The sequence below is a fragment of the Poecilia reticulata genome, linkage group LG18 (genome assembly GCF_000633615.1).
Source record: "Poecilia reticulata strain Guanapo linkage group LG18, Guppy_female_1.0+MT, whole genome shotgun sequence".
In the NCBI taxonomy this organism is placed as follows: domain Eukaryota; kingdom Metazoa; phylum Chordata; class Actinopteri; order Cyprinodontiformes; family Poeciliidae; genus Poecilia; species Poecilia reticulata.
In genome coordinates, this window is record NC_024348.1 from 15,521,308 (window position 1) to 15,548,730 (window position 27,423).

At 38.6% G+C, this 27,423-nt stretch overlaps 1 protein-coding gene across 38 annotated transcripts in view; it reads left to right on the top strand.

The window, feature by feature from the left end:
* Positions 1 to 27,423, top strand: part of LOC103480676 (protein tyrosine phosphatase receptor type D) — a 456,187-nt gene that overhangs the window by 197,944 nt on the left and 230,820 nt on the right. For all 38 annotated transcript variants that reach the window (XM_008435747.2, XM_008435754.2, XM_008435753.2 and 35 more), the window contains exon 8: positions 19,718 to 19,765. The gene's annotated coding sequence lies outside the window, so the exon portion shown is untranslated. The remainder of the gene's footprint in view (positions 1 to 19,717; positions 19,766 to 27,423) is intronic.

Genomic DNA, 27,423 nt, shown 5'->3' on the forward strand with positions numbered 1-27,423 from the left:
TGTCCTAATGTGAATATGATGGAGAATATGTAGAGGGAGTTAGAAATCGGACTGATGGGAAGGAGCTTGTCTCTCCGTGTTGCTGTGTGTAGGACGGGCGACCTGTTAAAGGTGTACGCCTCTCGGAGGTGACCCTGACAGGACAAGCGGGTGTAGAAAATAGATGGATGAATGTATGTAATGCATTTATTTCATAGTGTTGAATTATTTTTTTTGCCTTCTCTGACTAAAATGAAACTATCATAAACATGGAGACATTTTGTTTTTTTGTGAGCAAACGCTAAAATCCGCAGGAGATCAAATAAATTTGTCAGAGAAAATTAGCAACAAATTCAAACGAGTGCACCCATTTTTTTTTCTTTCTAAAAATTTATTGAAGCTCTGATCATTTAAAAAAAAAAAATTATTTTAGGTTAATCAGTTAACTTCCCAATTTTATCTAAAGTTTTATACCAATGATGAATGCATTGGTATAAAAGGTAAAACCCTGAACTCCTGACTGTTCTCAGGAACTCAGAAGATGAGTATGAACCTCTCTGGAGCAAAAGAACAACAGTTCTTGGAAAATGAAGCCACTTGTTATGGTAAAGCACGAGGGTGCTCTGGTCTCTGGGCGATTCAAACCACTTCACCTTCATTAACAAGTGTTTGCAAAGTTTCTGCCGACTTAAAATAACATAATGAACACCATTAAAAACATAACAACAAAAAAACAATCGTATTGAATATATATGACTCCTACTTAAAGCAACCTATTTCAGACATAGTTAGCCTGATTATTATTCTGGGTACTCTTAGACATCACTCTTTCTCAATCTAATAAAAAAAGAAAAAGCTGTAGTTCTCACCAGCTTTACTATTTACAGTCTAATGCAATAGATCCCTATGAATTAAAACGGAACGCGTAGTGACGGAAATGTTATATATGAACGCCACAAGCCGGTGTCTTGTAGAAGAGCATCAATTTCAGAGATGAATGTAACGCAGAGATTGATTAAGCTTTTATTGCTGCCGTGCAGGGCAAAGACTTATTACGAATCTATACGGTCACAATTTAATTTCCTCTAAAGTATTTAACTGGTCTCTTTATTCTAATCATCTTTGTTCTAATAGTCAATCATCCTGTTTCCAGAGCCTCTATGTCTGCACTGAGCCTCTCGACACCAATGTATCTTGAGGTGAGCCTACAACCTGTGGAAGACGCTGCGGCAAGTCTCACTTGATCGTATAGTTAAAAGTGAGGATGAGGAGACAGACGAGCAGAAGGAAGAGGGGGAAAAAAAACCCAGAGGAGAACACGGCCTCTCAGCTTCGATCATGCTCCAACATCTTGATGCTAGAAAGACTCCCATTTGTGTGCAGACTCTGCAGAGACGGGGGCCCCGGGAAGGTTAAATCTCGCTCCTCAGCCGTCAAAGCTGTAATGAACAGTGTTTAGCAGTAATAACATGCACCGTCACCTTCCAGCGGCCGTTTATTTCCACCAAAAGCGAGCCAAAAGTCAGAAACTGCGAACTGGATTCGGCTGTAAACACCAGCGAGCGAGAGGGGATGGGGCGGGAGGGGCAGGGAAAAGACGGGAGCCTTCTCAGTCAAAGTGAAAAAGAGCGAGAGTGTTGGGGCTTGAAGAGAACGAGGGGAGCAAGGGAGGAAGAGAAGCTGGTTTTGAAATGGATTTCATTCTGCAGGCGCGTAATGATAGCTATTAAATAAAACTGAGGAAAGGGGGAGCGGCTGACAAAAACGCACGGAGACGCGTAAGAGACGGACAGGAGGAGCGACGCCCGCTGTTGCATCACCTGCTGTAATAATGGTGTTGACATTCAAATGGAAAGCTCTGACAATAGGAGGCAAAGCTGAGGCAGCATCCGCCATTCAGACGGAAAGAACGCATCAGGAAATATTAGCAGGCGTCAGGACTTTTCATTACACACACTGAAAACCACTTGACCCTTCAGGGCGTTGCACAAGTGATTATCTATTATAACCGAGTCCTGTGAGTGAGTGTGAGTGTGTGTGCATGCAAACAGCTTCGGATCGCACATTAAATAGGCCAGTTTGACACTTCATTCTTTCGCATTTCCCATTAACCGTGCAGCGCCTTTTTCTTTTACTTTTTGCATTTCTGCAGCCATAAACTTTAATGTAATTTATTTGAGCTGAATATAATGGATCAACTCAAGATTCTTCAGAATTTGAAAAGGGGAAAGATGCATGTTTTATATATATGTATATATATATATGTTCTACAAATAAACATCTAAGAAGTGTAGTGTGTGGAATTTGGTTCAGAACCAATACAATATGAAACTTCTCATTGAAATTACAGCTGCAAGTCTTCTGCCGGTTTTCCTTTGAACAATATCTTCAGGTATATTCAGCTTTCCTGTCCCTGCTGAAGAAAACAATGTTTATAGCATAATGCTGCCATCACCATGTTTTACCTAGGCAGTAGTGATGGTTGTTGTTAGTTTTCTACCAAAGCGTTTTGCACAAGTCAAACTGTTCAGTCTAGGTACAATTTGAACTGTGGACTTTCTTCCACTTGGAACTTGTTACATTTTTATTTCAACAATGACTTCCTTGATTTGATTTATTTGTTCAAAATGAGAGTTCAACATCACTAGAAATGGCTATGAACCAGTAAATTACTTGGATTAGGCCACTTGGGCAGGTGTCCTTCTGAAGTCTTCAGCAGACTAATGGAATGTTAGAAAGGAAATGAAAAAAATCACACAACACCCGAACAGATGGACCCAGTCAGATCATATGGGAGGATGGAGGAAACACAATTCAAAACAAAATATTTAAAATGTGCACATAAGTTGAAAATGTCAGAAAAAAATTCAAGATCAACCTTAAAACTGTGCAAATACCATTTCTTTTCCTCTAAGGTGGAGCAAATCCATGCAAAGTCTCAAGCAGGAGCATTTAAAAATAAATACATTCCTAAACACGTTCAAAAATCCTGACTAAAACGGTGCAATGATGAAATGGTGAAGGCTCTTCATCAAAAGCGTTGGTAGCTTTCCTGAATAGTGATTCTGTTGCTTAAAGGTCGGATCTCTCTACGAATGACCATGTGGTGATGCAATAAAGTCAGAAGAAAATTTCACTGAGTGAAAATCAATCCAAGGTATATACGAGCTGTCAAATGTAATCTTATCCAGCTAAAGTTTTGAAGATTTGATCATGATTTTTGAAAGATAGAGTCAAGAATAATGCCAAGCTATTAACATTCACCCACAATATGAAGGTCGTCATGCTCTGAAAGATACTTAAAAACAAAAGAAGAAAAACCTCTGGTTGTTCAGGAACCATCATATCCACAGGCTCTTCTTTATTTATTTTATCAAATAATACAATACTAATATTATTTAATTGCTGAAAAGTCATTCTTGAACTTGATTGGAAGCTCATGAAAGGATTAACCCCTAACCCTAGCTCATGAAAACCTAAGAAGCTTTTTGGATATTTTTGTAGAACGAACTCGGGATGCTTTGCATGCTTTTGGGTATTTAAGTTTGTGTAGATGCCATACCTCTCCTAACGGCCAGGTTTGTGGAGTGCGCGATAAATAGTTATCCTGTTAATAGATTCTCCCACTGTAACTCTAGCTCTAAAGCTAAATGAGACTTTCCAGAGGCCTCTGCTCTGTTGGCTGAGTCTCCGGATAATGGTCTCCTTGCCCCGTGTTTTACTTTAGAGAGGTGCCACAACCCATGATCTGTCTGCCGTTTCCTGGTTTTCATTATGCTTTTCTTTCCCCCAGAAAACCTCTGAGGCCTGAACAGGAGAGTGAGATTCATAATGAGATTAAATTACTTACAGGTGGACCCGATCTGCCAATTACAGTGGACACCCAGTATTCTCAGCGGTTTACGACCACAACCGGCCACAAATAGCGAAAATCAGCAAATACTTGAGAGCTCCTCTGTTAAAATACTAATGGCTGCCTATTTTAATGGGTGACTAAATATACGATAATAGGCATTAATAATCAACAGTTTAAACTAACTTAGCACAACTGCTGAAGGTTAGCATTTACGGTCTTCCTCAACTGCGCAGTAGGGGGCACAGCCAAGGAAACGATCAGTGCTCTCGGATTGGCTGCTTTGCAAACCACAACCAACAGTGTGTCCAGGAGCGTTACACCAAGGTATTTCAGTTGACCAACCTTGCTCTGCTTTCAAATATTTTAGATATACGTACCATGTGGAAAAAAAAAAAAAATCCACAAATATGTGAATATACAACAAAACTGTGAATATGCACAGGATGACTACTGAAATCAATAGGTTACATTAGTTTTTTATTTAGGAATAAGTAAAGGACATACAGCATAATTTGCATTGCTCTATCACATAAAATCCCAATAGAATACATTAGTTTGTTGTAGCATGACAGAATGTAAAAATGTTCACAAGGCATGCAAAGGTATTTGCAAGTCTCTACAATCGGGAATGTGAAAGGGTAAAACTAAGTCTGCTGATGGCTGAAACCACAGGTCATTGTTGTTAATGTAAGCTAATATCAGCTTCTCGATTGATGTCCCAGTGCTATTCCTTAACATTCATGTCATTTTATTACAACACTTAAAGATGAAATCGATCATCAGTTTGCAAATTCTTCTGTCATGCCGTCCATCAGACAAAATCTCGGCATGCGTTTCTTTCCATTTCCAGCTGTTCAGCATCCTCTTGTGTCGGCGTGGACCTCTGGTGATTGGGGTAGAAACGGTTTGCGCCGGCGTTTGAAGGACTGCAGATATCAGCAGATCCTTGCCGATGCAGAGGTCAATACCTATTATAGTAAAAAAGCAATAGTCAATACAGTGCTCGTACATGACCAGTTCCAGATTTGACTTCCTTGAACAGCTGCAGACCTTTTACGCGGTGTTTTGATGATGAATTTAATGGCTTAAAAGCATTCCGATTGCTCCCGTTATGTGAGCAGGAAAGTAAAATTGATGCGCTCGTGTAGTGGAGCTTTGTGACTTGGAAATCCATAAAAAATGCTTTGTTATAAGGGCTTGAGTCAAGAATTATATAATGTCTATCAATGCATTTTGGGACGAAGGTTGGCTAAAATCCTTTATTTTTTTTATTTTTTTTTTACCAGGGCTGGATACATATGCAACAGTAAACTGTATGATGTTTATAGTTTGCAAAGTTGTTATATTTGCTTTTATTTTGCTGTTCACCCAGATATCAGGAGAAAAATGGAGAGATGGATGGTTGGTGGATGGATACATGCATCTTTTTTTCTTCTTCTTGAAATTAAAGTAACAACAGAAATCTGAGACGTGTGAAGGCGGATTGGAAGAAAGTATGTAATTGTTGTTCCCACTAATATTTGAATGATCTCATGTTTTCCTGGCAGCCCGCTGGACAAAGTGCTCATTGCTTCCCTGTGGTCAACTAGGAATAATTTTTTTTGGTTTTCCTCTGCAGCAGTGAAAGGTCATTACCTCAGTGATTAAAAAAGTGCCAAAAAAATGACTTCAGTTATTATTTGTCATTATGTTAAATAAAATCCATTTTAGATTTTCACGTACCCCACAGTTACTTTACGTATTGTAGGAAAAACTTAATTAAATGCAACAGCCAACATTTTTTGGGGTTTAGCAGAATTTCGTTGCTACAACACAAATGCACATTGTAACAAAAAAAAAAAGGGGAGCGAGAGGTTCTGATGTTGTTGAACTTTTCTTGAGTTAAATCACGTCTCCATGAAGAGAAATGATGAAAAGCAGAGAAGATGTGCAAAAGGACAGAACAGAACTGCAGACAAACCTGAACAAGTTTCCCATTTTTTAAGGAAATGAGATTTGGAATATGACAGAACTCCTTATACCCTTACACACAGCTTCCCAGTATTTATGCTAATATCTTGGCCTAAGCACGTTTACACAGCGCGCGGTGGGGGGGGGGGATGGACTAAATAAAATGAAGGTAAGGTTTTGAGATGTAATTCTGAATTCTGCCTTTGACGAGCACAGTATCAGCCGTCCTGGATCTCTACTTCTTCATTCGGATGTTCTCATTTGTATCCACACCTGTGTCACTCACAGCTTTACGTCTTAACCTAATTTCATGGTCTGTGGGTTTGGATGGATGGCTCCGCTGCAACTTTTACACTCAGGAGAAGAGGGAGAGAGAGCAAACTATAAATGTGTGTGTGTGTGTGTGTGTGTGTGTGTCTGCGTGCACCTACGTGATAACACAATGGAGACGAGGAGGAGAGAAAAAGGGTCAAAAAGAGGGAGGGAAGGGGGAAAAGCTTCAATGGCACACAGGCCTGCAGGTCCAGCCTAATATTTACCCTCAGACTGTTAAGAAAAAAACACAAAGAGCTGTGGGATAGTGGACAGGAGAGTGCGGTTTTACAGAGTTTGACTGAGTGATCATGCCGCAGGGGAGCCCATTTTTGTGGTAATGAGATTGAGTTAAACAGTTGATAACAATATTTAAATATTTTTCCAGGGTGCAAGGTTTAAAGGAAAAATTAAACGCTTTGACTTTTTCCTCTAGGAGGCGAAGGGAGTTTAATGCAATACAGGGATTTTTTATTTTATTTTATATTTTTAAGTCTTCCAGCCATCAACTACAAATTCATCCACAATTACTGGAACTCCTGGTGAAGCCGGTACACAGTATATACCTCAGTAGTTATCATTGCTGCAGTTCTACAGTGAGCTTTGGAGATTGTTTTACCTTCATTAATCCTCCTCAACCTTGTTTGACTGTGACTGTGTTGCCTTTAAACGTTTAAACTATTGCTCTCGAAGTAGACGCGGAGCGGTTTGGAAGAAGGCAGATCATACGTCTGCCTTTTCTGCAACGCTCGTTCGCTTGCCTTATTTTGGAGTGGCTGAAAGAAATGTGCCTTTGTGTGATGTCGCATTCATTAGCAGCTCTTTAATACACTGATTAATTTAAAATAGTAACACAGAAATCACATACGTTACTAATAGAGTTAACCATTTGCCCTTTTACATTTCGCTTCTGTTTTTGCCGTGTAGTATATTTTTACATTCTACAGCTTTAATTTTTCCGATAATCAAAAATTTTGATTTAAGCCACCTACTTTAACAAGTTCCCTGGTCCAGGCTTCTTTGGCCTTTACATTTCATGTACATATGATTTTGACTTGTTTTGCACACTGTTTGCTTTTATTACTTCTTTTATATGCTGATTCCATCCTTTCAATTTTTTTTGTACAGTACTTTGATGCCACTAAAGCTGTTTTTAAATGTGCTTTATAAATGAGGAAAAACTGCAATGCTTTCTGCATTCTGATTCATGAGTGGACAAAAAAAAATAGAATCATGCCATTAAAGATATAAATTATGGCTTAACTATATTTCAATAGAGGGGGAAACAAGACTACTGATAGCTAATGAGAGGATTACGACTGTGTCCCATGCAGAGCACAAAATAACCCAAAACAAAAGACTGGTAATCAGTTGGGTGAAAGTTTTGCAGCTCATTGTGAGCCATTCTCATTAATATAAAATGCCTCTCAGCCTTCTGCTCACACAGATCCTTGGGTTTTCTCTGTAATTGCTCAACAGTGTTTTGTGAGTGTGGTTTTAGTTTGCCCATGCATCTTTTGGTGTAACGGCTTATTTAGTGGAGCCAAGCATGGCACCAATTACGCTGGACGGAAATCGATTTCAGCGAGGCTCAGTGCTGGGACGAACAATAACGGGATCAAAGGGAATGGCTGTTTTTGATTTCAAAATGCTACAAGATTAGTTTCTTCTTTTTAACCAGTCAAAATGTGCACTTTTATAGTATTCTTGTGCTGGAATAAACTGGATAAACCAAAAATAATTTTGCCTACTAAAAGTAGCTTATTTTCAGAATTCATTGGCGTTAGTGACGGCAAGCGCCATCTTTCAGTTTGGCCTTTGTGGTCAATCTGACCTCTAAGGGGCACTGTTCACCCCAAGCTTGTTCCATCTTCATAGGCAATTTTGGCATAAACATGTTTTGCAACTAAATAAGCAATATAAATGAAATAGGTTTGCAACTTTCAAGAGTTATGGAACAATGTCCATCAGACTGACCAAAAAGTTCATAATGACTGGAGTGTTTGGAGAAATCCAAATACCTCATTAGCCCGTCAAGCACAGTGGTGGTGAAGTGATGATTTGGGCTTTGACTTGCATGATTTCATCTGGACATCAAAGGTTCATGCAGTCAAATGCAAGACAATTTCTCCAGCTTGTTTTACATTACCTTGTTTTAAATTGGTAAAACAAGGTAGAATCCAAGTGTGCCAGAACTTTTAGGTTGAAAACAATCTAAAGGTTCATTGGGGTTTTCATTGGAAGCCCCAGTGAAAACAGTCAAAGAAATGTTGTAAGTTGGGGTGGGCTAAAACTCCTTGACATAAGAATACAAATAAAGTGAGTGATTGATTGAAGTCATTCAGATAATTAATAACGTCATGTTATTGCTGCTTAAGTCGTTGAATTGTAGCGTATTCAGTTTCCCATTGACTATGTTGTCAAATATTTTTTGGCGTGATTGTATATACAGTCAATTTTTATTCCCACATAACATGCACTGACACAGTTTTATTGTTAATTGCTTCTAGATGGGATAAACGTAAATTTGCAAGTCAAGCAGACATTTCTTGTCCATATTTGAAATGCAGAAGGTTAATTAAGCGGCAGATGACAGTTTTCATCTAACACCAACATTGCTGCACAGTGCGTCTCCCACTTTGCTATTTTGGCCTTTATTTCTTATGCAGAAAAATAAAATGGTGAGTCACACAGTTTGCACCGAGCTCACTTTAATTACTGTGTCTCACTTGTGCCTGAAAGGTACTGTGTCCATTGGAATGTATAGTGCTCTGAAAGACATTAAAATCATATGCTACTTATTCTTTATTACGTTCACATTTTTCACAGTGGTTTTATATTCTAATGGCAATAGTTCGCTTTTATGTTAGCCTTATTGAGAGCATGTAATTACTGAAATCTCAATAATGTGTTTCTTAACACAGTGGCTGATCATGATCAACTTAAGCGGCAAATCTGCAGAATTACAGCCATCAGTTATCCATAACCATTCGAGCGTCTCTGTGCCATTCAATTTTTAGGCGTCCTCCGGCTGGTGCCACTCACCGTCAGTCTTCATTCCCGGGTACCTGCCCGTCCAAGAAAGTTGTCAGAAAAACACTGAATATTTCCCACGACCCGCTGAGGCTGCCATAAGCTCCACAGACATTGAAAGTTTAAACTTGCCTCATTGTTTCATATTTCATGTTCCTGCTTGGCTGTGTTGACAATTATTGTTCGAAGAGAGGGAAAGATTAGACTTTTTCGCCAGTTCAGTTTTATGAATTGTATCAGATTCTCCCCCGTGGAAAGATTGCACAATCATATTTGATAACGTTTGGCCACAGAACATTACAAATGTATAGTCATAGACACTTCGGAGAATAATCCTGGAGCCATCGGTGGCCCAAAAATGTTTAGCTATGTATAGAAATCAGCCTATTACTGGATACTCTAACAAAACAGAAAGTGTCACCAAAAGCTTTCAAGACATATTTCACAGCATTGGTAGGACTTTATAGCTTTTAATGAGGTTCTTGTGTGCCTGCATAAAGTCGTTTAATGTTTCAGTCTGGACTAAATTGAAAACAAACTGTTTTATGAAGGGAGTTGGACGCAAATTTTTCCAAAACGTGCTTTAATAGATTGGGCAAATCAATCAGCTACGCTAAGCAATGTTCTTTAAATTGCGAAACAAGCTCCACAACATGTCAATACATGCAGTATGAGAACACAGGTGTTAGACTCTTTACAGTTTGACAAGGGAAGACAGAGTGTCCATCGGTTTCCAACACTAGACCATTGAGACGTCTGCACTACCCACATGAATAATAATTATGCGATATGACCTTGAAAGCCCCAAATGTTAGGTCTTCCAAACTTCATCCAGAGCTGGTAATTTCTGTTTAACACACATCCATCACACATACTGTTGTGGCTGTGGGGGTTTTAACAAGTCCCTTGATTGTGAATGAAATCATTTAAATACCCATTGCTGGTCTCCATGTGCACCAAATTAACTATTCCTTCTGGTATCCAGAATGCAAGCACCAACAATTCCTGCTGGTGTCCGGCAGACACGGCTTGGTGCTTGCGTTTTATTAAATAATGGATTTATTTTGAGGCATAAAACACTAAAAGACGACGTGAATCTAAGTATGACTTTTGAAGTGGTTCCTTTTCCTGTCAGCGCTCCGTCTTGTCTTAACGAGAGTTGTCTGGAGCAGGAGTAGGGGGGCGGGGGGGAAAGAAGCCCAACTCTCTGTGGTACAATTACAGAAGTGCACCGCAGTCACTTACCCCGCTAATACACGGTGTGATATTAATTACTGTTTGTAAACAATGCACTTTGCAGAGATTATTGCATGCACTCGGCGTCCTCCGTTTGTGTTTGGCAATTCTCACAAGTGATTAAGTGTTGCAGCTAGGACAGCTGTTCAAGATGAGTTCATTGGCATGTTTAATTAATTGCACTTGAGATAATTATTCAATCATTAGTTTGATTAATTTTCCGCGGCCCGGATAATGCATCAAACGTCTGCTCGGTGTCAATAGTTTTGAAAGTAGGAGTCCAACGAGGCTGACCGTTTTTTTTTTTTTTTTTTTTTTTTTTTCGGAGGCTTCGTTTGGGGAATGAATTCTGCTGGAGAAAATTATGTCAGTGCCAGGCATCCCTAATGGGATTCATTATTATGACCTCATGGCTGATCTGAGCAATGCTAATGCTCACTTGACAACCAAACCACAAACTCTGCTCTAATGCCCAGCACCTGCTCAATCTGCGCTTATAGTATTTGTTCCCAGGACATAAGTAATGTTTTCCTGCTACCAAGCCCACGTTTTTCATTGTTTTCGCACCATGTTGTGCTTGAGACATCCCTATTCTGCACTCTCTGAAACATTAAGGGTAGCAGCAACATCCAAGAGAAGGAAAGCCAGACAAATGGTTTGTGAGAGATCTTGTCAAACAGATTAATTCCCACCCTGGGCCTTGGGCTTCTGGACCGTTTTTCTGTCATGCTGTTTTGCCAGGCTCTCTCTTGATAATACCCCAAAGATAAAATTAATTGTGCAGGGAGATGTGGGATGGAGGGGTAGATGTGGGACGGCGGGCGGGGGGAGAGGGGGTGTTCTACAAGGACCTTAAGCAAGCATACTAAGCCTTCGTTTCCTCTCTGCGCTGTCTGTGCATGTGAAAACATGGACACAATCAAACCGTCAGAAGCATGACACGTTACATCAATTACGGCTAACTTTGTTATGAAGTTTCTGGAGGGAGGGAATGAGGTTCTGAGAGGCATGTGAAGGAATAAAAGCGCCCCTTGTGAGATATCCTCATCTTGAGAGGCTCAAATTATCATCAAAGTAGAATCCCTCACTCCATCAGTAGTTTACAGAGAGGGACGGTCCAGTAACACACCCAGCTGTACATGTGCTTGTTAAGTAGTAAACTCTTTTTTTTTTCTTCTTCTTCTTCTTCTTCTTCTCTGGCACAAATATGTAGCAGTATGATATTTTATAGCAAAAACAGGAATAAGAATGTATAGCCCTGCTGCTAATTGTTTTTGTTTTTTTTGTGTGGTCAAAAACTGTTTGCCAGAATTTTTTATTTTGTTTTAATTTTGATATTTAAAGTAATAAAAGATTGGCCAGTTTTTTTTTTTTTTTTTTTTTTTTTTTTTAAACAGTCGATTTTACATATACTGCCTCTTTAATCCTTCAGATTATAACAATGTGAATAACCCCACATTGTGGATTATTGAGGGACAGTGGGTGTTAAAGCCCACAGTACCTGAATAATCTAAATCCAACAAGTTCCAGAGTCGGTGGTGTTTTACTAGCGTCGTCCTCTGCCGTCCCCATAGCTCATATTTGACTCGTGTCGTAAACACAGCAGTGCAGAAAGAATGAGAGCCACAAGTTATCTTAAGTCACCTAGATACTTTTGACATGTCCTTAATAGGCAATTATGATTGAATCCTGATGGGTTGCTCACATGAAAGGAACAAGAATGAACCGATTCTTGGAACTGGCATCACAATAGGTCGAGATAAATCCCTAAAGTCTTAAAAAAAAAAAAAAAGAAAAGCAAGTTTAGTTTAAAATTTAATCCAATGTTCTTTAATTTTTTTTCATTAATTTATTTATTTTTGTCAATGAAATCTCACCAGTGAGATACCCAAAAAAATATAATTCAAATTGCTTCTCCTAACAAGCTGATCTTTTGTGAGTTTACTGGATGTTTAAAACCTCCAGAATGCAGCAGGAGTAAGTTTAATAACTGCAGTTGACACCCAGAGCAGTGCTCTTGATAAAACACCTTTAAGTAATCAAGGCAAGAGCAGATAATAGCTTGGAAAAGGACCGAGCCGCTCTGTGACAGACATTTCCAATTAAAAAATGGTAAATAACTGAAGATTCATCTATTTCACGCTGTCCAAAGACTTATCGGTGTACATCGTCTTCTTAGATCCGTTCACTCTTGAAACGCTACTATTACACATTTAAGTTTTCTTGACAAAGAAATGTGTCGTATAGTTTTGATATCCCTGCTTCTCTGTTTAAATCTCCCCTCCAATTGTGAAATGGCATCTGTGCCAACTCAACAACGTCAGGAAGCTTGGGACGTATCGATATGAGAATCATACTGAGACTATGAAAAGCATGTCACTTATCTCTGGTGATTATTTTTAGGTGATGTAATTAAAAAATTATTAAATATGATGTAATAACAGGTATTTTGTGAAGCAAACTTTTGCAAGTACAGTATATGCTTGACATGTGGCTGCTACACAAATGGTCTTCCTCCATGCTTTTCCTCTACTTGGCAAGCAAAGCAGCTGACAGTAGAGGTGCTTAATTTCAGCGACATCATAGAAGTGTGTTCCAAGTTGGAAATAAATCCAGTGTTTCTCTGTGCAGCATCAACAAGTTTTTTTTTGTCCCCCCCCCCCCCCAAAATTGCAGGCAAACAAAAATGCCCATAGACCTCTCTGCAAGTCTGCAGAGAATGATTCCATTAATGAAAGGCAGTTGGTATGGAATGTAAATGATGCCAAAATGATTAGTAGTTGAGTTGGATTTGCGATCGATTGCTGCATGATTTATCATTTTCCAACAGCCATGAAATGTTTTTCTATATCATAAATGCGGTTGTTTCTCCAAGTAAAAAAAAAAAGAAAAATTATTTTAAACGTATATTTTTCATTGTTGTTTCATCATAAATTCACCATACATTGTTCCAGTAATGTTATGAGATTAATTACTTTATTATAATGCTGAAAACGCATAGTTTTCAAACATCAAATATACTTTTATTAGCATTTTTTAAAAACATTTTTCATTAACATGTTTAGTGAAAGATGTTTTTTCACTACCACAGAAGCTAACAATTTTTTTTTTTTTATCACCGTCTTGGGAGTACAGCCAATCACCACCCAGGAACAAATGCTGTTGCAAATGCTGTTCAGTAGTTGGTCAGGTAGCATTTCATTTAGATATGCACCTCAAAAAATCAACATACTGGAGAAATTATCACAAAAAATCTGGGAATATATGAATCTGTGGTTACCGAGCCACTACTATGTTAATAAGTCCATTGTAAAGTCATTATTGGTAAGGGTATACATAATTTTCAATATGCCATAAATATAATTGAAAACAGAATTTTTTTTCACCCAAAAATTGATACTCCGTACAATTTTAAACCTAAATCTCACAGGGATACCAGCAGTTTTAGACTTGATCTTCTTTGTAGTTTGTTGTTTATGAAATAATATCTCAAACTATTTTAAAATTATCGTTCAATGTGAAAAAATATAAAAATGTTCAAGAGGTATGAATATTTTAGGAAGGCACTATGTCTGATAAACTGCTGCCCATGTGATAAACGAGATGTCTTGGACCTTGAGCTTACCGGTGCGCAATTAACTAAAGCTCACTTTGCTCACTTTTGCATCCCCATCCAAATTTGGACTTCTGGTGATTAACTGTGTATTTGCACAAAGCAGTTAATGTGGCTGAACTACCTGATTTAATCTCACACCGAAGTTTTTACTCGGTAAACCTCAGCATGAACGAAATACCGCGTTCATGACAGTTTCAAGATGGAGGGGTGTGTTGGTGTAGTGTGCATTTCTTTGTAAATAAGGTGACATGACTCATTAATGTGATGAATGGCCATCCAATTCCCCAGATCCAGCATCAATCCCACCCTCCAACCCCCTTCAGGCGTCATTCGTTCTGGCCATTCCGGGTGAAAGCCAAACATTTAAACGTATGTCCGGTAAATGCTGAGGCAAGCAGGTCCAACGGCCAAATGGTTGCTCTTTTCAGCTCTCAACGCTCCCAAGGACCCATTTCACTGTTCCCATCAAATCATTAAATTTAACCCCCTGCTCACATAGAGTTATAGAGAGATCAGCAGAAAGACAGAGACAGGAAAGCCATTCTTTGTTGTAAGGGCTGAATAAATGGTAACGTAAAAAACAAATTTGCCCCAGAATCGATAAAAAAAAAAAATAAAAGAAAAAAAGATTTCTTGGAATTTTGGCCCTTTCTTTATCTAACCCACATCCATGTTTTTTTTGAGAGTTGACCTGTTGTTTAAAACATTACCACAGTCTTCACTCAGATTTAAATCCAATCTTAGACTAGACCACTCGAGAACTTTTTATTTTACTTTTCTTTAGCCATTTAGAGGTGGGCCTGCAGCGGGCTTCATAAAACTGTACATAACTGAAGTTATGCAATCACTTCCTCTAAGTATATTATGATCTTATTTTATTTTATTTCTTATGTTACACTACAGATGTAGCAGGGTGCACATCTTCCTTCTGTCTGTCCTATATGTTTTCAGTAAATGCATGTTGATGGTGGCGGAAAATAATTTTCAGAACGTACTCGGCTTCTTTGGGTAAAGGTAACCCTTAAGTAAGCAAATGTTTTCAAAGCCGCTGTGCCAAATTATTTTAAAGCCATCTCTAGCTCACCCCAGTCTTCAGCTGTTGCTTTCAGTGCAGTGGGTACATTCGGTATTTGAAGACAATTTATGTGATGTGTGCCGCTGCAGGGTAGCAAACAACCAACTGCCCATGATTATGCAAGGAAACGGCCTGCGATCTGTAATGCATGTAATTTTAACTGTCAAAGTGTTGAGCATTCTCTTTTACAAATCATGCGTTTTAGAGCCACACGCTCATAACACACACCTTTGCTCCGTCCCCGTACGCTCGCGTTTCGGGTTCCCGAGGTCCGCCTGGTGGAGAACATCTAAATATAACATCTAAATACAGCAGCCCCCTGCCTGCATGACACATAACACACTTAGTACTGGTCACTTGCAATTATGTTCAGAGACTGCTCACACAGCCGAGTCCATTATAATCCATCCACTTAAAGACACTTACAGAGATGTTGTACCCTCGCTGCCGCTGGGTGACTGGACTTAGTTTCTATGGGAACCAGCATGCATGGCAAGCCAGGAAAATGTGGATACAGCAGCTGCTGCTCAGATAAGCAGAAGAAAGGAGCCAAATGTTAAGTCGCTAAAAGAAACGGAGCAAACACTTTGTTCAAAAGACAGACCGATTCTTTCCCCCAGTCCGCATAAGCCAACATGTCTTACTTGTGGAGAGAAATGGGAATGTATGGGACATTGCAGAGTGAGTGTGTTAAAGTTTCTATCTTGAGATTGTTTTAAGTGGAGTATCGTGTTTTACCTGCAGTTCATGACGCTTAGAGCGACTTGAGTTTGGCTAAGCGGAAGGTTCGTCTCACCAGAGAGTTACACAAATCCCTGCATGTTGTTGCCAGTTATAATCTCAAAACGGGTCTAATTTGTCCCCTACTGTATAGAAATGCGTACTCCACATAATCAAACTCCAACCAACTCGAGCCAATCTCATGCACAGATTCGGATTCAATTACCAATCCTGTCATAATTATGATTTAATACAAACCAATTAGATTTATCATATAATACCAGTTGCCAAAACATTCTCCATCCAACACACCTACAATGCGAGCGGCGAGGTTGCATCCAGCATCGGGTCGGACAGTGTGAGAACACGATTTGTGGACTGTGAATTGTCTTCGAAGTGAGCTGGGGATGATTACAACTACTGAAAATACCGTCCAGTGCCAGGCTTTATTGTTTCCCACAGCCGGAGAGCCAGCTCGGTGCCATATAATTATTACTTTAAACATCTCTACAGTAAATATTTCACCCTCCTTCTGCTGCATTATGAATTTCTATTGAGCGTTGCGGCTCAGAGAGCGGGTATAGCTATGCAAATCACTCTGTTTATCTTAGCGTCCCGGCAATACCGCGTCCTGATACGACCAACTCGGTTTATTTGCACCGTTTCAAACGGCAAACTACTCTTGTGATCATTAGTCGCAGTCCTGACAAGCCGCTCTCTGATTTGTATTGACAATCGGAACCACAAACATGAATTACAAACATCGTTTCGAGCATGAATTAAAACCAAATGGCAACATTACAATAACAAACAGAGTTTTTAACAGTCTGACGTGGAGATGACATTTTCAGCTACAGATGGCGCTTGTGGGCGCTGTGCTGATTATCTGACCCTCGCATACCTCTTTGATGGGCACAGTTTAAAGAAACTGCTGGGAAAGAAGTCCTCGTCATTTGAGCTGACTTCTCATTACTTTTGAAAGCTGTTGTGTTTTTTGTTTTTTTTTAAATAGTAGACCAAAAGCAAAACCAAGTGTGGAGTTTTGCACATAATAATATTAATGGTGACCATCGAGCAATGCCGCAGTGTTGGCACTCAAACAGGCTTGATGGATAAACGAGTGTTGCCAACCACAAGTGAAATACTTGTGGAAAAGTATCCGAAAAAGTCACAACTATCTTTTTGATCCAAACGCCAGGAACATTGATCACAGGTTGGAGTATCATTTAAATAAAACGTTAACATAAAGATGTGTGGTTACTTTTAGGTCAAACTTTACTTGCTTCTCTCCTACAAGGCGGTGGAGTTTAAAGTGTTTCACATATGAATATAATTATATTCAGTGCAAACCCGGCCACAAAGGGTCCATTCACAATGGGGACATGTCAGTCTTATTTTTCTTTCTTTATGACTTGGGTTTAAAAAAAGGGGTTAAATGAACAAAAACACAATTATCAAAGTACAAAAATAAACATTAAACAAGATAAATTGTTAATTAGTCATTTGCAGGTGTCTTTTGACTGAAGTTTTGCAAAGGGAAAAAAGTTGGAGCACCTGTCAGATGCTTCGCTCGAAGGGTAGGCTGTTTTTGGCAAGTGCTGCCCTCGCCCCGCGTGCGCTTCTTGAATCGAGCAGAAAGCAAATGTGTCCCTCCTTCTGTTAGGTCAAACCGCAAGACAGCCCCGATTTTTTGTTGGGGGTTGTGGGGAAATAATAAATAAACGCTGTGGCATATGAAGTTTCTGCCTCCAGGGCCTGATTTCGTTGGTCTCTGGTGCTTTAACAATGAGGCTGTGACAGTCCAACTCAGGCAGGCAGTCATGTTTAAAGGCCTCTTGTGCTCACTGTTTTTTTGTTTTTTTTCTTCTTCTGCTTGCAAACAGCGTTAGAGTAGCACAGAGGATCAGTATCTGGGAACAGCTTTCACCCTGATCCCTGTTGTACATCCAGAATACCTATCGTATTGATTTTACAAAGACGTATGCTGAAATATATTACTTAGTTATATCCAACACCGATTACACGACTAAAACCTTGCACTTGATGTAACGCCAAACTGTTTTGAAGCAATTGCTTCAATCTTGTTCCTTTTTGGAGATCTCTTAACGACTTCGACACTTTTCAGCTTTTTGACTGGCCCATTAAACTCCTCCAGCTCTTTCATGCTGCCATCTCTCTGCTCTTCCTATTGATGCTCATTTCGATCAAGATTGCTGCCCAGAAGGTCATTTTGTTTTGCCATTTTTTTTTTTCCCCTAGCTGTCACCAGACTATCTGAGTACGGTAAAGTTGCTGTGCGCTGTCCATTATTTTCTTTGTTCAAATACAAAGAACGTAAACCAAAAGTAGCATGCCAACGTCAGGAAAACTTCCTCAGCTCAGACGGAGCATCTGCACAACATACTATGAAAACAATGTTATTTGCCAGCTGTTTCTTCAATATGCACCAAACATTTTCATAAATTTGACAGCAGAGGAACATCTGTGTGTTACATAGCACGTCGGCAAATTGTAACTTTCCTCCCATCGAAGTTGTGGACAGAGCGATGCTGAAACTCTTATGTTTTTTATTTTTTTATTTCCTGGTTTGAATAAGAAATTATCCATTGGGATGAGAATATAGCAATCTTTATGGAAGCTGACAGTTACAAACTGAGCAGGTATAAAAACAGACATATTCCATTAGCTGGTGATATTTTAGTTTTTATACTATCTGTGTTAACAAGAGGTGCTTTTTGTTGTTGCAGGAGGGTGGGTGGAGGTTGATTTTTAAAAATTTTTTCACAACACTTCATTTATTTTTTGGCAAAACAAACCTCAGTAGTTTGCATGCGAAATTGATCTGTGCAAATAATGGTCTGTCAACTTTTTGTTGTTGTTTTTGTTTGTGGCCTCAGCGTTTACTCTAATCTTCAACAGTATTTTCTTTAATTATTTCTCTGCCTGTTGATGAGGTCAAATTTGTGCAAGTAGATATTGTCGTATAAATGTTTTTGCCTTATTTGAATCGCGTGCTCTCCTTTCTTTCCTGTTATGAAGAAATGGACATTTTTGTCACGTTGTATTTATACTCCAGGGAAAAAGGAAGTAATCAAAATGCTTCGACATTTAACTTGAAGTAATATACGAATTTATTACATGCTTGGGTTGAATTTATTATATAGGAATGTATATACTATCTAGGAGTTTTGTAAAGAAATATACTTCTTAAAATAATGTCCTTAAATTCAAGGTTGGATTGTTGCTAGAACTGAAAGCTAGATGTGATTAATTATGTAACTGTTTAAATTAACTTTTGCCTGATGAACTGTTTAGTATATATTTTGGGCTAGTATATTTGGTAGAGGGATTTTTATACATGTTATTAATTTCCGGTTGGCTGTGTTGGGTTGGTTTATTTAATGACGCGTTCTTGTATTTCTTCTGCTTTATTGATCTTGTTGTACTTTTTGAAGAAAACTGCAATAAAACCAGTCATCTTACCCATTTAAAAGCCAAACGTCAAGCAAGTTTTCAAACTCTGTATTTGCTCCCGATTGACCTCACATGTGCATCTTGGATTTGAAGAACATTTAGAAAAACGTATCATTTGAAATCCTGAACTGCGTTGTGCTGAAAAAGTGTGACTGTGACGGACAAAACTATCATGCAACTTTTAATAGAGCCCTGGCGCATTTCAGTTGCAAGTCAATCAGCCACTTGTGCATACTGTATCACTATCAATCCCTGCTCCTCTGCAGACAGGATGATCCTCTTAGCGCCTTAGCAGTCTGGGACACCGTCCCCACCTCTCACTTTTGCCAATTTGCTCCTGGAAGACCTGGAGTCCTTGTCTTCATTAAAGGAGTTCCTCATTGATCAATCACTGTCAGAGGAGTTGCTCTGTAATTGCGCTTTGGCCTAATCATGACTGACGTCTCATCCCCTCGCTCTGTCACAGGTCTCGGGAGAGAGAATGTTCCATGACTTTCACACCTTCAACCTCAAGGTAGGCCTCCCTTCCTCCTGTCTGTGTGGCTTATCTTTTAGGTGTGTGTCATCCTCTAATGAATATTAAGACTCATTTACTCATTAGCGGAGAAGAGGACATGTAAATGAAGACGAAATTGACTTTTTGAATATTTTAGAGCTCCATTGACCTCAGGGGTTTGAGTCTTGGTTTTTCATATTTCTCACCAGTTCATTTCTTTTCCCTTTGCTGCTGTCATTTTGAATCCATAAAAACAACATTTTGTCAACAAAGAGGCTATGTTGTTTTTTTTTATTATTGTAATTCAGTTACTTATATGAATTAGATTGATGAACTTGAACATGTTTAAGCCTTTGAATTGCACTTTATTTCCATTTGTTTTGGTTCCGATATTTTTTTGGGACTGGATGATGAGACAAATTATGATTCCAGATCAAAATAAGTCTGAGTGACTTCTTGCTAGTAGATGTACATTATTATACATTTTCAGCTAGTGTAGTGCAAGATAAAAGGTCTTTGATTTGCTATTACATAATTAAATAATTAATTGATGACTAATCATATCTGGAGTTGTTCAAGACACTTTTTTTTCTTTCTCTTTGTAATAGGGTTTGTGGCTCATATGATACTGTCGTTCTGTCGTTTGATTACTTTGTGAGAAATTAACCTAAAAGAAAAGATGCCATGAAAAAAATATATATACAGGCAGAAAGCTTTAAATGTTTAATGGAGAGGTGGGTGTCAAATGTATCCATATGGCATGAATAAAAGCAGCTTGTGTTCATCAAGCCAAATTTAAAAAGCAGGCAGAGAGCCAACATTTGCTCAACCAGTATTTAATCTACAGGTAGAAATAGAATGTTGCAGAAAATGTTTGAACCTCATATTTAAAAATAATAATAATAATAATACAAAAAAGGTCACGCTAAATATTTGCAAGTTCATTAGTGACTGCTGGCAGGGTGTTAAATATGAAAGGTTTGCTATACTCACTGACCAAAATTGACTGTCAGCACTCATAATTTTGTTGCGCACTACTGCGCTTTGCATACTAAAGTGATTCACGGTGGCCACAAATGTCAGGCAAATGTCTTGTTAAGTGATGATATATTTTATCCATATTGTAATCTGAAACACAAATGCAGATAATCATTCGGATCGTGTTCCATGGTTCTTTTTGTCCAGACGCAACTTTTACGAAATAATGGGAAATCCGTTATGTGAACAATGTTGTGCGTGTAGCTGTAAAGCTGTATGAAAGCTCGGTGCCGACCGCGTTTCGAGTGTTAAACCTCTGCAGAATGTTACGTTGTTTAAAATGAATACGAAGCGCATTAAAGGAGTGATTTTCCAGTCTTAAATGGATAACTGTCCCTGAATATTAAACCCACCAGGCTGCAACAAATCCAAAGAGCCTGATTTGCGAGTCTCGCATTTGTGCATCTGAAATAGGTTTTACATTGGTTTGATATTGCAGATTACTCTCACTCCCTGTGTGATCCTGCCTTAACACACGGTTACTCATTCTGTAAGCGTGATGTTTCTGAATGCCCACTCGGCTTGGGCTCAGTCCTGTGTTGAAATAAAAACAGCCAGGCTTGGCGTCTCACCCATATTATGGTTATTTCATTCTTTCTCATTTTTGCTTTTTTTTTTTTTAAACAATACCTGTCAGCTACTGTGAAAAACTCCACATGATCCGCCTCCCTCAGCACCCCCCAAAAAAACTTTTTTACTGAGAAATACTTAATTCAGTGCCTGCTGGTCTAGTTTAATATTTCCAAATGTCATCTGTGTGACATTTGTTGCACAATCGTCCATGCTTTGACTAGAGGGGTGATTGTGTTGTAGATCCTAGTCATTTTGAAATCTGACTGCACTCAGAGTCAGAAATGCTAAACTCTCTGTCCCTGCAAAATCAGGATTTTGTTGATGAACAGTGCTGCTCAGGCAATATACAAACAGCATAGTGTGAAAATTGCTTTTCACTGATTACACAATGCAACACAATCAGTATTTTTTTTTTTTTTGCTTTATCTGTCTGGCATAATTCGGTTTGAGTAGAACTTTCATAACTTTCACCAGTGAAAGTATCAAAAAAAAAAAAAAAGCATTAGGTTCTGCAAACAGCAAGTCTCTGCTGCCACTTTTTTTTTTGCGATATTTAAATAAATAAATTTGCGCCGTGCCTTCACTTATCAATAAATAGACAGATTACCAGATGTGACAGTGTGCTGAGATTTAGAGATGGTGGTATTTCATCGGGATTTCATTGTGAGCCACGGCGGTTTGGGACCGCACGCTCGAGGGGGGAAAAAAAAGTTTTTAAATTTAAAATGCAATCAGTACAATCACCACAAGCAATCAGTTCCTCTTCATTTCACCTGATCGGGCCCCCCCGCTAAAGACGAGCTTGTTAAATGGAGCATCTTATCAGGCCTGGATTAAGTTTTGACTTTGATTAACACATGTAGTCTGAGTTTTGAATGTCAGAGTTCAAGTTTTTGAAACAGTCTCATTATTTATTTATTTTTTTTATGGAAATGCCTCAAGTTTCATTGTAAAACAGGTTTTGTCTGTGAATAAAACATGCTAAAATTGCACAGGATTAAAATATTCTCTGAATTTAAAACTATCGGGTTCTGTTCTCTACTTTCTTAGATCCGTTTCTTGCTGGCTTTGTTTCAACTAATCTTGCTTTCTGTTTGCCTCTAAACAACTCTCTCCAAACATTGAACAAATATGTTGGAAACATTTTGCTGGGAGTATTGAAGTAAGTTGCATCAGGCTGATGACGTTCGGAGTTGCTAAACTCGCTAATCATTAATATGCGACAGCAGTCCACTTTATTTGAGAGTGTAGATGTTCACCTTAATTTAATGTTTCTGATACATTTCCTGTATCACGGAGTTTGACAAGGGGAAAACAGTGTAACTTTACTATACGCCGTTCAGTCTTCCTGGGATCGACTGAAGGTCTTGCTCTCTCGCGCCGTCTTGCAGTCCGAATAAAACACTGACTCAACATGTCACAGAGAAATAAATGGCACAAGTAAAAGCATTCTCCCCTCTGTGGCAACTTCCACACCGAAGAGTGTTTTAAGAATTATAGGAGTGTTTAGGTTTAAGTTTGGTATTGTGCATTCACTGTTGACAGCTGATCTCTGGTCAGGGAAAAATCCTCCAATTCTTGTCACCAGACGATTGCTCAGTGCATCTCTAGTGTCCACACATCAAGTACAGTCAAATTGAATAAACTGGAATGTTAAGGGAAAGTTTATATGTATCAGTAAGTGAAACACATTGTATAGATTAATTACACACACACTCTGATGTTTTAAAGCTTCTATCTGTGTTAATAATGAAGATTCCTTGCTTGCAGCTAATGTAAATATGCCATTTAATATTAGAATATTACACAGGTGTCAAACTCGAGGCCCGGGTGCCGAATATAGCCCGCCGTAGCTTTTTATGTGGCCCTCTAGTCTCCAAATTACATCAATAAGTCCTTCCAGTTTTTCACAAATCTGCAAAATTCATACAAAATCAACAAATTTCCAAATTATTTTCTGATTTTACTGCAAATTTTCTCAAAATTGGTCAAAAACATTGAACATTACCAATACATTCTGACACAACCGGCCCTGTAAGGACATTCCGATTTTTGATGTGTGCCCAAAATGTAAATGAGTTTGACGCCACACTGCCTGCACAGCCCAAAGTACTAACTACACCAATTCTAATACCGCTCCTGAAGATTTATTTATTTTTTTGCTCCGTGGTAGGCATTAAGTTTAAAAAGGCTGATAAAGTGTGACAAGGTAGCACCTTTAAAGTGTCGTAGCTGAAGTTCATTAGGGAAGCTACGTCAAGCTGAATTTTAATGTCACTAAAGCTCATCTCCTTTGGGAAAAGTCGATCCAAGTGCACACAAGCTTCGTCCACACATATTAAACCGTGGCCCCTGTTCACAGAGGGATAAAGAGGAGAGAACATCTCCTCAGAGCATCATCAGACACAGCTGCGGCCATGCCCCTAAAATCTAGGTTTGCTTCCCTCTGGAAACAGGTCAACTGTGAATACCTTGCGTCTTCTATACTCCAAGTCTTTGCAGATTCTTAATTAACTCTTACAGTACATAGAGTGTGTGCTGCTAAATGTTAAAAATGCCGAAAGCTAAAAGAGGGGGGCATTTTGCCATAAATCTCCCATCTAAGAATCGGCTCCAAGGACTGCAGAGGCACAAATATGCTAAGTTGATCCACATTTAGACAGTGAATCATTCAGATTGCACCGCTGCGGCTGCTTAATTAAACGCTCTACCGTGTAATGACTTTCCTTGAAAGGGAGTTAAATGTCTAAATGCTGCAGAATCGCTGTGGAGCTGAAGAGAAATCAATGGGACACAGTGCACGAAGTGAAGGTGTTTTCCGACTTTGTTTTTTAGAGTGGATGTTTTATATTGACGCTGTCCCTCACCCACAGAGCCAAAAGCTCATTTCTCTTGGTCCAGAGCATCGATCCGTGATGTACAAATGCTGTGCTTACTGTGTGCTTTCAGCAAACCCAGGTCTTTATTTTGGTTTGTTTGTTTTTACTGCACTACTGTACATGTAGGGCTGCATTTGCATTTAGATATGTAAAACCAGTGACTTATGGTGATACTCAACAAAGTTCTCTCGACATGATGAACTGGAAACCCCAGGTTTACGTCTAACCCTTTTTTCATTCCATCTGTATTAAGTTATTAAATGAGGTACCTTATGAAATGGGAATTAGTTGCAGCCAATCGAGAACCTTTTCATAGCACATGATCAGGCCCATCTCAGACCTTTAAACAAGAAGTGCCCTCCATCCCTACAGCTGCGAAGCCTAGTGGTTGAAAAAAATTAAGCTCCCAACAGTGACCCGAGTTTGAGTCCCCTGCAAGGGTTTCTGGCTCATCTTAGTTTAATGCACTTGTCGAATGTTTTGTGAGGTTGTTTTGAAATTGGAGCAGAACTCTACTGTGTTAAAAAAAAAAAAAATAATAAAAATCTAGTAATTTCACCTGTATTTGCTGAATGTAGCAACCTGGAGTTTATTGTTTGGCTTAAACAAAATAAAACAAAACTAAAAAAAAAATACTTTTATAAAGATGTTCTAACAATTTTCTAAGTTTTTTTGGTTATCAGATAGCTGAACAAATTTGAACCCTTTGAGTTAATTATTTCCTTTAAGTGCTTCATGTGCATTATTTATCATATTTTTAGAGTTTGTCAGTTGTAGTTTTAACATGAAGTTACCTTTATAAAAGTAATGGGTTGTGCCCCTTTATAGCTTCCAAAGCATCCTGAAAAAATGTAACTACATTTATCTTTTTTTGTTTTGATTTGAAGGTCTAGCACCTTCTTCCTGCCAGCTGAGTAGCAGTGCACAGCAACAGGTGGGAACTGGGCACCACTGCATTGTTCTCTGCTCCATGGTTTTTATTGCATCTTTTGGGATGTTGTACCTGAATTTGCATCACTACTTACTGACTTTGGTTCTTTGGTTCTTTGGTTCTTTCTGAGGCATCATGTTAATGTTCTTTAAACTTTAGAAGTGGTTTGGTGGAAAAATCTTTTTATTTTGGCTTTTTAATTAAAACAAAAAGTAAGACTATAAACCAAACTTGTAGCCTATATTTTTCAGAACAGATTACTGTAAACCATATTTTTCTATTGTCTATTTATGGAAGCACTAACTGGTAGTAATTAACTGATATATTGCTAATAATAGTCCATCCCCTTAACTCAAGTTTAAGACCTCTTGCTTTTTGTGTCTGTCAGCTCATATCTTATATAACTGAATGCAATTTTACCCCAATCACAACGGGAACTTTTTATTATTATTTTTTTTTTTAAATCTACTTGTTCAAGTGATCACACTTTTTTAAAAAAGGTAATACTTCTGCAGTTAGAGTTCCTGTCTTTTCATCATAACTTGTAAATTAATCGTACGAGACAAAGACAGTCACTGCTGTCCATTCCCATTAAAAGAAAACAAAACAAACAAACAAACAAAAAGAAAACAGTTCTTGAAATGAATACAGCCAACTTATCTCACAAACATTTGATGGAATAGAAAGACCTTCGGAAACAGCCAAAGCTGGCAGGGTCACATAACTCCAAAAATGACATGCGATTATCAAACTCCCTCTGGCTCGAGACACTGTAATCCCCCAGATGTTGCTGTCTGCACAGCATGAGAGTTCAAATTAGATCTCTCAGACAATGTCGGCTTGTCTGCATGTGTAAACCCTCGGCGTTTAGGTCCCAAAATTAAATTGACCCCATCAGAGAGCTTAAGGACATGTAACAAAGCCCCCGGCGCTCTTATTACTTCATCTGCTTTCATCTCATCTCCTCTTTGTAATAAGTTTCCACTGCAGCAAGACCAGTGGGGCTAATAAGAGTTTTATCTGCTTTTTGATATTAGATATTAGCACCTCATCAAAGTTAAGCCAGCGGTGCGCTCGTTCTGCCTCCGAAATTTACATCAGCCTGACAATGTCTCCAAAAGAAATCTTATCGAATTTAAATTAAGGGCGAGTTGAATAGCCAGAAGGGTACTGCTTTCCCGTCACTCACGAAGCACAAATTGGTTTTCGTACAAGCTGGCTTTGTAAATCAGTGAGATCATAGTTTCTGTGAAATTGCGTATACCTTTAATTTGCTTCTTGTGATCCTGAACCGTAGTTCATCTGGGTATGAAAACCGATCTAAGTGACTAATTCAGCGATTTGTTTCTTTTGAAAATTAAACAGTAAATATGTTTTGACATCACTTTTTTTCTTCTTTACTCCCATGTGTGATTCTTGTTTCCTACAAAATGGATTTGGGTTATCATTAAATGTACACCATATAATCAAAATTAAAAGAAAATAACTCTCTATCGTCACATGTGTAATAAATCTGTTTAATACATGGATTCCACATTTTGAATTAGATCAAATAAATAAATGTACTTCTCAATGATATTCTAATTTACTGGAAAACTCGCGTGATTTTGTGTTGCTTTCATCAGACGCAGGTTGTAAACGCATTTTCCCTCCAAATTGAGTAAACAAAACTATCAGGCAAAGTTAATTGTTCCCAAATTGTGTGAAATCTAGTTCGAGCGCCTGTGGAATCCGTATTTCTTTACAGAAACAGCAGGGAAAGAAAGAAAAGGAAGCCCCAAAGGTACATTCTGTTTGGAGAGTGCAAAGGTTTCACAATTCTTATCATCCCTTATGGCATCCGTTGTCAGGTTGTAGGGGAGAAAAATGACATATTAGCTGGAAAATATAGCTCTGAGAGATAGAAAATAAATTACTGCAGTGTGGCGAGGAGGAGAAGATTGTGAGATTTATCAAGTCGAGATGGAAATGCCTGCTAAAGTCTGTGTCCCTGCCTGGGAAAAATTAAAAAAGGAATCAAATGCCTTCAAGTGTGCAGAGATTGCAGCGGCGGGGAGTGTGTGGTTGTGTGTGCAAGGTTTGCGACCGTGTCTTCATGCTTGTTTTCTCATTGATTTGTTGCCCAAGTATTTTTATTTATTTATTTATTTTTATTTATGTCAATCCCATTATGTCATGTGCCAAAGGATGCGAACCTCATACTAGTATGACTGTGTCTGTCTGCAAATCGTATGGTAATATCAGTTTTTCTGGCT